Here is a 13,806-nt window from a genome sequence, read left to right on the forward strand (position 1 = left end):
TTTTTTTTAATGTACAGAAGGTTTGGAAGAGGATGTGGAGAAAATCTCCCAGAGCATAAAGCACAAAGGCAAAAAAGGAGAGGAAAACAGGAGACAAAATATAAGAAAGTTAGAAGTCTGGTCCCAGAGGTCCAATATCCAAGCAACAGGAGTTCTAGAAAGCATAAACAGTAAACATAAAAGGAGGGAATTATTAAAGAAATAACTCGAGAACATTTCCAAGAACTGGAGAGCACCAGTTTCCAAATTAAAAGAGTTCCACACGAAGAATTAAAGTAGACCTGTACTCAGGTATATCGAGGTAAAATTTTGGAGCAAGGAGGAAAAATAAACAAAAATCCTCCAAATTTGTGGGAAAAACATATAAAAGATGAGGAACAGAGATGGTTTCTGACTCCTACCACAGGAAGGTAGAAAGCAATAGAACAATGTTTTCACAATTCTGGAGTGGCTTTCAACCTAGAGTTCCGTATTCAAAATACCATTTCTCAAGGATGAGAGTCAAATAGAGACATTTTTAGATGTAAAAAATATATATATACACCTCCAAATCACCCTTCCTTATGAAGCTGTTGAAAGATATGCTTCACCAAAACATGATCGTAAACCCAAATAAAGGGAGATCTAATGTCCAAAAGCTGGAGCTCTGTCACAGGAGACACGTGAGGAGACAGACAAATGACACTGGGAGGAAATATACACCAGGCAGAGACAACAAGTCCCGATGTCTTTCAGAGAGATAAAATTGATAAAATAATATGTCTTCAAAAGAGATGTAGGGGAGCCTGGGTGGCTCAGTCGGTTAAGCCTCTGCCTTGGCTCAGGTCATGATCTCACGTTCGTGGACTCCAATCCTGCGTCGGGCTCTGTGCTGACAGCTCGGAGCCTGGAGCCTGCTTCCGATTCTGTGTCTCCCTCTCTCTCTGACCCTACCTGCTCATGCTCTGTCTCTCTCTGTCTCAAAAATAAATAAAACATGAAAAAAAAAGAGATGTATAAACTAGCAAAGAATTTGAAGTGGAATTAATCATAACAACATTAAGAAAAGTAACTAAGTGGGGCACTGGGTGGCTCAGGTCATTAGGCCTCTGACTCGATTTCAGCTCAGGTCATAATCTCACAGTTTGTGAGTTCGAGCGCAACGTGCTGTCAGCGCTGCTTGAGATTCATTCCCTTTCTCTCTCTCTCTCTCTCTTTCTCTCTCTCTCCCCCTTTTCTCCCTCTCTCCCTCTCCCTACTCCTCCCTCCTCCCCTGTTCAGGCTCATGCCCATGCACTCTCTCTCTTTCAAAATAAATAAATAAACTTAAAAAAAGAAAACAACTAAGCAAATGGGGGGAAAGAAATGATTATTAACTCCAGGGAAAATGAATACTGAATACTAAAGCACATTATAAATCTACCTATTGAAACAGTTTGGAGCTGGTTCAGAAATACACACAAAAAATATATATATAAAAGATGAGGGGCGCCTTGGTGGCTCAGTCGGTTAAGCCTCCGGCTTTGGCTCAGGTCAGATCTCACGTTCGTGGGTTCGAGCCCCGCGTCAGGCTCTGTGCAGACAGCTAGCTCAGAGTCTGGAGCCTGTTTCCGGTTCTGTGTCTCCTTCTCTCTCTGCCCCTCCCCCTCTCATGCTCTGTCTCTCTCTGTATCAAAAATAAATAAAACATTTAAAAATATTTAAATATATATATATAAAAGATGAAAGAGTTCAGGAAACAAACTCTAAACAAATGAGAATTTAAAGTGTAATTTGGGTGGGGGCGCCTGGGTGGCTCAGTCTGTTAAGCCTCTGACTTCAGCTCAGGTCATGATCTTATGGTTTGTGGGTTTGAGCTCTGCATTGGGCTGTATGCTGACAGCTCAGAGCCTGGAGCCTGCTTTGGATTCTGTGTCTCCTCCTCTCTCTGCCTGTCCCCTGCTCGCTCGCTCTCTCTCTCAAAAATAAATAAACATTAAAAAAATATTTTTAAAAAGTAGATGTCTGTCTTTCTTACTCTGTATTCCCAAGTAAATCTTAGATGGAGTTTCTGTTTTTTTGTTTTTGTTTTTATTTTAAAGATAGCGTGTGAGCAGAGAGAGGGGCAGAGAGAGAGAATTTGAGCAAGCTCCATGCTCAGTGAGGAGCCCACAGGGGACTTGATCCCAGGACCTTGGGTCATGACCTGAGCCAAAATCAAGAGTAGCACATTCAACCAACTAAGTCACCCAGGTGCCCCCTATGTGGATTTAAATAGAAGAAATAAAGTCATAAAAGGTACAAGAAGAAAACATAGGTAAATAGTATATAAACTTATTGTGAGAAATAATTTTAAATAAAACACTAAATCTAGTACCATAAAGGAAAAGATTAATAACTTAAATCACATAAAAATATAAATCATTCCTTCAGGAGGAAAATCCTGAAAAAGTCAAAAGACTAACAAAAAAACAGAGATAATAGTTGCAACACATACAACAGACAGTTGTTTTCCTTAACATATAAAGAGTATTAACAAATCAATAAAAAGGACCAATAATCTACTTGAAAAATGAGACTAGAATGTACTTATAGAGAACGTATTAGTACTTTTTAAAGACATAAAATGATACAAAGTGGTTAATTTTGCTCATAATCAAGAAATATAAACAAAAATAAAAAACTTTTATCTGCAAGGTTGGCAGAGATTAAAAAATACTAGAATCCTCAATGTTGACAAGAGTATGGGGAAACATTTATTCTCACTTTCAGTGGGAGTGTGAATTCATACATTGTCTGAAATGAGGAAATTGGTTGTATTTATCAAAACTTGTAATGTAAATACCACTGAGACCATCATTTCTGCTTCTAGAAATTTATACTAAACATACTCTCATACGTGTATACAAAATCATACATACAAGATTTGTCACATAGATCTCTTCAGGATTGACTCCTGTTGTCAATAGGATTCAAAATAAATTCCACAAATTGCACAGTGTGGGTTATAGACTAATGAGGAAAGGTCAGGGTCAACAAGAGAAGGCCCATGAGCCCCACCAACCTGTTTGCCTCTGGAGGAATGTGCTAGGACCAGGCAGTCCACTGTGTATGCAGTGTGGGTTGGTGTTTCATGGATGGGACACCAGTTCCCTAAGAGAATCCCTTCTTTTAGGGCAAACACGAGACCCATCCTATCAGTGAAGCACAGTTTGGACATTGTATCATCTAGATATGGTGCCAGCCAGAGTTTAGACATAGGGTGAGGCAAATGAGACACACGTCTCTGGTGCAAAATTTAAGAAGCCACCAAAAACTCAATAATCAAGATAACATAGTTTAATGAAATACTTTAAAATAAAAATCAATGTCATGACCTGGCATCTTTTTATTTGGAGTGTTGATATTTTGTTCATCAAGGATTTTTGGAGTAACATTGATTTTTTAAAATTTGATATTGCATCAAATTTTTTTTCTTGATTATTGAGATTCCAGGGCCCTCTTAAATGTTGCTTCCAAGTGCCTCTGTAGTCTCAAACCTTTTGCTGTTTTTGACTGTTTTGTCTGGAAAAACCAGCCACCCCAACCCCCACCCCCGGCCAACACTCCCACACTTGGATGAGTAAGCTCCCAGTTCTACTGGAGAGTTCAGACTGACCACTGGGAGAAGTAGAGTGGAGGGAAGCCCTGAGTTCTGACTGGCTCGTTGTCTGGACAATCTGGAAGAAGCACTTAAGGAGAGTCATTGTACCGCAAAGATGTTCACTGAAACCGTAATCAGAAAAGGGTCGAGGGGCGCCTGGGTGGCTCAGTCAGTTGGTTAAGCATCTGACTCTTGATTGCAGCTCAGGTCATGATCTCACAGTTCATGAGCTTGGGCCCTAGATCAGGCTCTGTGCTGACAGTGCAGAGCCTGTTTGGGATTCTCTCTCTCCCTCTCTCTCTGACCCCTTCCGCACTCTCTCTCTCAAAAATAAATAAATAAATAAAAGAGCAGGGTTGAAAATAACCTAAGTGGTCATCAGTGGAAACTAATAACTTTTAAGCAGAATTCTATGCATCTATGAAAAAGATAAACAAGATATAAAAGGTGAATAAAAACAAGGTGTAGAACAATTCATACAGTACAGTGGCTCCCCCCTTGATCTGAGGTTTTGCTTCCCACGGTCTCATTTACCCGAGGTTAAACAATGATCTCGAAGAAAACGATCCTCCTTCTGATATTGTCAGAAAGTCAACAGTGTTTCCATCACACTGCCTGTGTCATTCCTCTCCTTTCATCTCATCATATGGGCATGTTACCATCTCACAGCATCACAAAAAGAGAAAGGTAAGTACAGGACAATAAGATATTTTGAGAGAGAGAGGCCACATTGAGATAAGCTTTATTATAGTATATTGTTATAATTATACAACTTTATTATTGTTGTTAATCTCTTATTGTGCCTAATTTATAAATTAAACTTTATCATTGGTATATATGTACAGAAAAAAACAGTACATCATAGGGTTCGGTATTATCCATGGTTTGAAGCATCCACATGGGGTCTTGGAACATATTCCCCATGGATAAAAGGGGACTACGTATGTCTCTGTTTGCATATGTGATACACTATATACACTATATACAATATGGTAATATTTATTATTATTATTCACAATAGGTAATCATTAGTGCCTTATATGTGCAAGACTCACTGAACCCCCACTAACATTCTATGAGGCAGACACTATTATTTAAAATTTTTTCATGTTTATTTATTTTTGAGAAAGAGAGAGAGAGAGAGAGAGAGAGAGGGAGGGAGCAAGTGGGGGAGGGGCAGACAGAGAGAGGGAGACAAAGAATCTGAAGCAGGCTCCAGGCTCTGAGCTGTCAGCACAGAGCCCAATGCGGGGCTCAAACCCACGAGGCTCAAACTCACGGACTATGAGATCATGACCTGAGCCAAAGTCGGACACTTAACTTAACCAACTGAGCCATCTAGGTGCCCCAAGTCAGACACTATTATTATCTTCATAAGGATTCCTTATCCTTAGATAAGGAATCTAAGATCCAGAGAAATTAAGTAACCCATCTAAAGTCACCCAGGTAACAACTGGAGGAGTCAGGGTTTGGACACATAAATAAATGTTTGTGTATACTCATGAATAGTTTATGGAAAGACACAATCAAAACCCTTCATAGTGGTTATCTCCATGCAATGAGATTGAGAATCTAAGGTCTTTTAGATTGTTTTAGCTTTTATTTTATTATATATATATATATATATATATATATATATATATATACACACACATATTTAGAGAGAGAGCACATGAGCAGGAGAGAAGGGCAGAGGGAGAGAGAGGATCTTAAGCAGGCTCCATGACGCAATGCAGGGCTCAATTCTAGGAACCTGGGATCATGAACTAAGCCAAAATCAGGAGTCGACACTCAACTAACTGAGCCACCCAGGAACCCCTGAACTTTGTTTTTATAGTTAGGGTTGCCTGATAAAATACAGGAAACCCACTTATATTTTAATTTCAGAGAAAGAGTAAATTGATTTTTGGTATAAGTACATCTCATGCAACATCTGACACATACTATACCAAAAAAATTATTAGTTGCCTCCCTGAAATTCAAATTTCAGCGGATGTCCGCTGTTTGTATTTGCTAAGTCTGATAACCTACTGCTAGTGAGCCTTCATTTGTTAAGGCCAAAAATTCCCTTGTTCCTGCCACAGTGAAATACCAATTCTCCAACAATATGCTATAATCTGATAAAATAGGATTTCAACAGGTGGCATAATGCAGATATTGAAGTTACTCAATTCAACTACAGCATATTAAGATGATCCAGAAACAACTGTGCCTGAACTCTATCTTCACTTGTTTTTTTGTGTGTGTTTTGTTTGTTTGGTTTTGTTTAGTTTGATTTGGTTTGGTTTGGTTTGGTTTTTGCCTGGAAAGGCATGAGTTGCAACTACAAGAAAAAAACCCAGGCGCCTTGATACAGTTTGGGTCTACCTCTAACTCCTAGAGGAATTCACCCGGACCAGGCATAGCCGCCTTCTGTTCATCAGGCTCGCTGCCAATAAAATACGGACATATATATTAATGGGAATTTGGGGCGCTAGAGGCAGCAACTCCACATCTGGGTCCAGTATCGCAATTTGTATAGGGTCTGAACCACACACAGCTTCGGAAGCCTAACAGACAGCTGTACATGCCGCCCTTCCGCTCGGGCCGTATCACAAACCAGAATAGGAGGTGTGTCTCCTCGACCGACCGAAGGAGACTAGATGGTCGGTGGTATTCCTGAGGGAGGGGAAGGAATTGGCCTCCAGCTTCCGGTCCTGAGGATGCCGGACACCACGCTCTTTTGAATGTCAGTTACCAGCTGCTTATTGAGTGTAAAACAACAAAGGGACATCAAGTACTTCTGCGTCCCAAGCTGTGCGACGGGAATTGGTCACGTTCAAACAAATGCAAGCTCCATTGTTAAAGAAGAGGAACCCCAGGGATAGGAAAGCCCAGCCCCACAGAGGTTCCTCCCTCCTCCCTGCACTGCAGAAGCCAGTCCTGGGCAAGAGCGCCCCCTGCAGGCACCCAGCATCCTTGCGAAGGAAGCGCGGTCTAATTCAGAGCCGCTGCCAGGTGTGAGGATGGTCTTGCCACCGTCACTTCTAAAACCGCCTTGAGTGGCAGTCATCTTACATGTAGCCTCGCGGGGGGGAAGACTTTGAAAGGAAATTGAGGGGTCTCATTACAGTGGACAGATTAAAGGCAGCGTCCATGCATGACCCTTGACTGCAGATAAACTGGACATCCTGTCATGTATTCAAAGTCCTGGGCTCTGATGAATGTTGATCATCGACTTTGCTGCTGGCTTCAATTGGTTAGCAATTCTGACAAAATTAAGCTCCTGATTCTTCATGTGGATGCCACCAAATCCCTAGTGAGGAATCCTTGTTCTCGCAAGATAAAGGAGGCAGGCAAGTGGACACATGAATAGAATGATCAGAGAGGAATGGACACAGCCTGGGAAAAGGCAAGGACGCAACATACTTAACGACCAACGTGCTTCTTTCCACAGCCCTGTAAGGTTGACCTTCCCCTCCCTACTGCAGTGTCTGGAGGTAACACCCTGCCCATTGCTGAAAGGTAGATTATATTTCACTGCTACTTAGCCTATAAAGGCCAGAAGTATGTTAACACAACAATTAATTAATTGATTGATTAAGTAAAATCAACCATTATGGAATTAAGTCTTCAAGAGCTTATGTAGAAAGTTGTGGAGGGGCACCGGTGGCTCAGTCAGTTTAGCATCCAACTTTGACTCAGGTCATGATCTCATGGTTTGTGGATTCAAGCCCCATGTTGGTCTCTGTGCTGACAGCTCAGAGCCTGGAGCCTGCTGATTTCTGTGCCTCCCACTATCTCTGTCCCTCCCCCGTTTGCAATGTGTCTCTCTTTAAAAAATAAATAAACATTAAAAAATAAAATTAAAAAAAAGAAAGTTGTGGAGGAATATGACAGTCTTGATTTCTTTCATCTGATTTGGAAACACAATTTCACAAATGGTGTAATTCAAAAATGGGTTTACAGCCTACAGATAAAACAACTCTTCCAAGGTACTCATCTCTCCCAAGCACATGTGAGGAAGGATGATGGAATTGATCTCTCATTTTGTAGCTGAGGATGTCCACTAGGCTAGGAACATGCATGAGGAGGCCTACAATTCTATCACAAGCCAGTTACTCTCACGCTAATTCTTCTCTATCACATTCTGCCATGTTAGGAGCACTAAGGAATGAGTAAAAATAATGAGGTGTATGTAAGAGTCCTCCTAATAAATGGACCAAGCCCTCAAATATTTCTGGTGATGCTGCCTATGAAGGGAACTGATAAATACAAATAAGAAGTTTTAAACTTAGATTTGACAAAGCACAAGTGAAAGATTGGGGCAAAAAGTAGAGAAAGCATTATGAATTAGGAAAAATAACAATCAAACATATGAGTCTCAAATGAAATTTCTCTCTATCTTTTGGCTTTTACACAATGTGGGTGACCAATCTGATGATCGTTTGCTGGGTAAAGTGGGACAGGAACTTATGATTTCACAATTCACCAGAAAGATTAAAGTAAAAATAAAAACCCCTTTTAATCAAATGGTGGGTACATTATGAACTTACTATCTTGGAATCAAACCATGAAGGGGAGAAGGAAGGAGGCTCAGGAAAGACTGAATAAGATAATAAACACAAATTCAGTTACCCCCAAATCACATAAAGAGGTCTTTGATTGAATCTTTTTTCTAGTATGTCTGCTCTGACCCTGTTTCTTTTCATTATGGCTCCTGTTGGTCAAAGACTAGCCCCCGATATATATGTGATTATTCTCTCCACTGGGAAGCAACACAACCGCCAGCATGAGGTGGCTTTTCATCCATCAGTTGTAGACAGGCTGAACACATAAGAATCTCCCAAGCCACGATGGGATGTATACAGACAACAGTCTCCTACCCTAATTAGTAACATTCCATGAGTATTTGCAGATAGAAGACTGTATGGCTGTAAGCTCAACTATGGAAGGATTCAACTATTGTAGCCATTGGCAAAAATAAGGAATGGATCGAAATGCCCATAGTAACGGGTGTGTACAGATTCAAGATGATTGAGCATGATTAAAAAAAAAAGTATAGGGATACTTGACTGGCTCTGTTGGTTAAATGTCGGACTTCGGTGCAGGTCATGATCTCACAGTTCATGAGTTAGAGCCCTTCATGGGGCTTCACACTGACAGTGAGGATCCTGCTTGGGATTCTCTCTCTCTCTCAAAATAAATAAATTTAAGAAAAGTATACTAGTACCTTTTTATCAATAAAAAATGGACACATCCATCCCTTCCAATCTGCAACCAGTTTGTTTCATTGACTTAATTTGGGAATCTGGGAATTCTGTTCCTGCAGGTTCTGACAGTGGGTGCCATATTGGACCACTCCATTGACAGTGGGAAAAAACAGGACTATTTTACCAAGCAAAAGATGAATTATCTTCTTTGAGAAATCTGACTAGACTAAGAGGAAAGACCTAAAGATATTGACATCAGAGGTTTCCCAGTGAAATGTCCCAGGCAGCTTGTCCAACAGCAAATTTCACAACTGATATGCCCTACAGGTTTCAGAGCATCTCATCAGATGCATTTACCCTCTCACACCTTTTTAAAAAATGTTTACTTATTTTGAGAGGGAGGGAGAAAGAGAGAGAGAGAACGGACAGACAGAGAGAGCAGAGACACATGTGAATTGGGGCGGGGGTTGGGAGGGGGAGAAAATCTCAAGCAGGCGTCACACTCAGGGTGGAGCTCACTGCAGTGCTCAGTCCCAAGACTGAGCCAAAATCAAGGGTCAGACACTCAACTGACTGAGCCACTCTGGTGCGCCATCAGTCTCTCACTCTTAAAAATATGCCAACATCCACAGATTACAGCCTCTAATATGAAAAGACCAAAACTAACAGAAGGAAAAAACAAACCTGGGTAAAACAAACTATATAGGAGGGAAGAAAACGTCAATAAAATACCACACCACACCTACCATTGATATCCTCAAAGAAAAGCTATTGAAACCATAAAATAAGAGATGTTGTATCAAAGAGGATAGTTAATGAGTAAAACTGAGTTTCTGGAAATCAAAAATGGAAATAAGAAATGAAGAATTCATTAAACGTTTTCACGATAAAGTTTAGGAAATTTCTCAGGAGAAAAGCAGAGATGGAAATAGGACAGAAAAAATAAGAGAAATACAAGACCAGTCCAGGAGTTCTAGGAAGGCAGAGAAGAGAAAAATAAGAAAGAGTATTTTTAAAAAACTAATTCTTTAAAAATTTTCCAGACCTTAAGGACATGAGTTTTCATACTGAAGGATTCACTCAGCGCTCAGCACCAATGAATGGAAACCGATCTAGATCAAGTCATGCTTTGCAAAATTTCAGAACCCACGGCATAAAAAGAAGATCACTTATGGGGCTCCTGGGTGGCTCAGTTGGTTGAGTGTCCAACTCTTGATTTCGGCTCAGTTCATGATCTCACTGTTTGTGAGATCAAGTCCCAAGTCAGGCTCTGTACTGTCAGCTCGGGATTCTCTGTCTCCCTCTATCTCTGCCCCTCCCCTGCTCAAGCACTCTCTCTCTCAAAACAAATTTTAAAAAAAATTTTTAAAGAAGAAGAAGAAGATCACATAGGTTTCTAGAGATAGAAAAACATATAAATAATTAGAAATCAGAATGGCATTAGATTTATCCATAAAAATATTGGAAGACAAAGACAGAAGACAATTGGGAACTGCCTTCAAAATTCTGGAGGCAAATTATTGCTATGCTAACCTAGAATTCTATATTCAAGCAAACTATCAATCAAGTGAGAAAGCAAAATAAAGATGATTCTGTAATTGCAAGATTTCAGAAATGAGTTTCTCATGCAACCTTTCTCAGGAAGCTACTGCAGTACAAACTCCACCAAAATGAGAGTGAATCCAAGAATAAAGAAGATGAGAAGACACAGGCTCCAGTAAACAGAAGCTCCAACACAGGAGGGATAAAGGGAATCCTAAGGATAATGGAGATTGGAAATTCCAAAGAGAATGTGGAAAGAGATTTCAGAATGTTGCCTATGTACTGGGTAGGAGTGGGTCCAAGCTTTGTGAGGCTTGAAGCTTATACAATTTGGGGGATCCTCTTTAAGGAAAAAAAAATAAAATTATGGATACAAAAATTAAGCATAAAAATTTATGTAGAATGAAAAAAGAAATATTAATAAATTAAAAAAATTTTAAAGCTGACAAATGCCACAAACATCACAAAACTCAGTAAAATAAAATATTTTTGTTTTAACTGCTTGATATGTGTCTTTAATACCTTTTTTCTCTATATTTTCAAATGCACAATTTTCCTCCCAATAATTTATTGTGAACAATTTTGAACCTATGAATGGGCATCTGGGTGGCTCAGTTGGTTAAGCATCAGACTTTGGCTCAGGTCATGATCTTGCACTTGGTGAGTTTGAGACCCTCATTCAGCATTGTGCTGAGAGCTCAGAGTCAGAAGCCTACTTCAGATTCTGTGTCTCCCTTCCTCTCTGCCCATCCCCTGCTCACACTCTGTCTCTCTCTCTCTCAAAAATAAATAAAACATTTAAAAAATTTTAACCTATAGGAAAGTTACAAGAACTTCATGATAAACACTATATAGATACCTACCACTAAATCTTACACTTAACATTTTATTATACTTACTTTATCACCAGTCTGTCCATCCATCCATTCCTCAGAGTTTATTATGCTGCTAGAAATTAATTGTAGCTGAGCCATGTGTTAAGTTATGATGACTTTCCTGAACAGCTTTTTGTTTTCCATGGAGTTAATAATTGTCTTTTTTCCCCCATAGTTTTCTCTGAACACATCAGAATATTCAATTCCCGAGTCTCCACCAATTGGCTAAATCTTTCATTATACTGAGACACATCCAGTTGTCTATAAATCTTACCTAGTAGAGATCTCTTCTGGAGTTTTCTGACCTACTCCTAAACAGGCTAATTGACATGTTAGCCTAGAGCTGGCAGTATATTTCTTGTGAATCTAATGAAGACTCAGCTTCAGGAGCCCTCCACAGGATCATGAATTTTGTAAAATTTGCAAAGTAAGATATTCTAACTCTGATGAGTTAAATTCACTGTCTCTTTCCTATCCAACTTTCCCTCTGTCATATTTTTTTCTCACACACTGCAGTTTGGCGAACCAAGAGAAAGTAAGTTGGAGATCCATTCAGTTTGGATCTAGTTGGATTTATTTGTGTAGTTTGCAGTCACATCTGTATAAAATTAGCTTATCGTTAGCCATTCCAGTAGGAATTGCTTCAGGAATATTTCTACCTCCTACTGCACTAACTCACCAGGGGCCAGACATGAAGGCGAAGGGCCAGAGTTATAACAAGATGTTCTGTGGTGCCTGGCAGCAGAAGTAGGTGAACAGAGGCAGAGAAACAAGGTCTGAATGTAAGGAGCCAGCGCTGGTCTGTGGAAACCTTCTTTCATTTATCAGATATAGGAAATTGCAAGTGATGGATTTAGTTCCCAGCAATTCAACTTTCTCCTATCAGGCATGTACTGGATAATGCAACACATACAATCATAAACACACTGTCCAGTTTTTCTTTTGGTGAGAAACATACACAAAATTTCAGAATTCTGCTTAGACCTGCAGCAGAGCAGTTCCACACGTATGTAAAGTTGCTTATTTTATACATCTCCACTACCAATAATAAAAACAAATTGTGATGAACCATGCTGGAGAAAAGACTGAATTTTCTCCCTATTCTTCCTAGAGAAAAATATCACAAAATCATTGTCATATAACTACATTACAATATAACTATATTAGGAGGGTGGAAGAAACAGAAGGGTGCGTGTACGTAGTGAGGTAGAGGCTGAAAGAGAGTGAAATCCTCATCTTTCATTACAGGAAGTGCATAGATGATACCTAAAATGGAAAAAAAAATCAAGAAGCAGTACAGGGAAGCTATTTTGAGATATGGAAGGAGCTAAAATAATTCAAAGTGATTGCCTCTGAGAAGACAGACATGGGAAGAAAGAGAATAGAGACTGCTCTGGTTTTTCTCCTCTTTTCTTTTGTTCTTTTTAATTAATATCTATTTATTTTCAAATTTTTATTCTAGTTAGTTAACATATAGTGTAATATTGGTTTCTAGGGTAGAATTTCGTGATTCCTCGCTCACATATGATACCCAGTGCTCATCATCAGTGCTCTCATTAATACTCATCACTCATTTAGCCCATCCCCCACCCCCTCCCTTCATCAACCTTCAGTTGTTCTTTTTTTCTTAACAAACTTTGTAGAAACTTGTAAGTCTAATTTAAATTTACACATGAGTAATTTGGGCAAAAATTAAAAATTAAAAAACTCCTATCCTGTGATCAAGGGATTCCATCTCTGAGAATTTATCTATCCCACAGGTATGTTCATGCATGTGCATAAGGACATTTTTACAAAGTTATTGATTGCAGCATGGTCTGTAAGTACAAAAGACTGGAAATGATTTAAACATCATCAATAATGGATCATCAAATAAATAAAACATATAGCCACCAGAATGCTAGGTAGCCTGTTTTTTTAAATGAAGCAACTCCTGGGGTGCCTAGGTCGCTCAATTGATTAAGCGTCCGACTTAGGTTCAAGTCATGATCTTGTGGTTTGTGAGTTCGAGCCCCAGGCTCTGTGCTGACAGCTCAGAGCCTGGAGCCTGCTTCGGATTCTGTGTCTCGCCCTCTCTCTGCCTCTCCCCTGCTCATGTTCTGTCTCTCTCTCTCTCTCTCTAAATTATATAAACATTAAGACATTTCTTAAAAAATGAAGCAATTCAACATACATGTGAAGGAATCTCTTAAATGAAAAAGAAAAATACAGAAAATGTGCATGTATGATATAGGAACAAAAAAATACTTGTACAGAAATTCTAGAAGGACACACAACAAAATGAAACAGTAATTGTCTCCAGGAGAAGGAACTTGATGGCTAATGGAAGGGGTAGGAGAGTGACTTATTTTTCATTGCTAAACAATTTCATGTTTTTATTTATTACTATTTTTTAATGTTTATTTTTGAGAGAGAGACAGCATGTGACCATGCTAGAAAAAGAGAGAGCATGAGCATGCAGGGGAAGCACAGAGACAGAGGGAGACATAGGATCTGAAGCAGACTCTGTGCTAACAGCAGAAAGCCCGATGAAGGGCTTGAACCCACAAGCCACAAAATCATGACCTGAGCCAAAGTCGGATGCTTAACTGGCTGA

This window comes from Suricata suricatta, chromosome 7, assembly GCF_006229205.1.
Source record: "Suricata suricatta isolate VVHF042 chromosome 7, meerkat_22Aug2017_6uvM2_HiC, whole genome shotgun sequence".
Lineage (NCBI taxonomy): Eukaryota > Metazoa > Chordata > Mammalia > Carnivora > Herpestidae > Suricata > Suricata suricatta.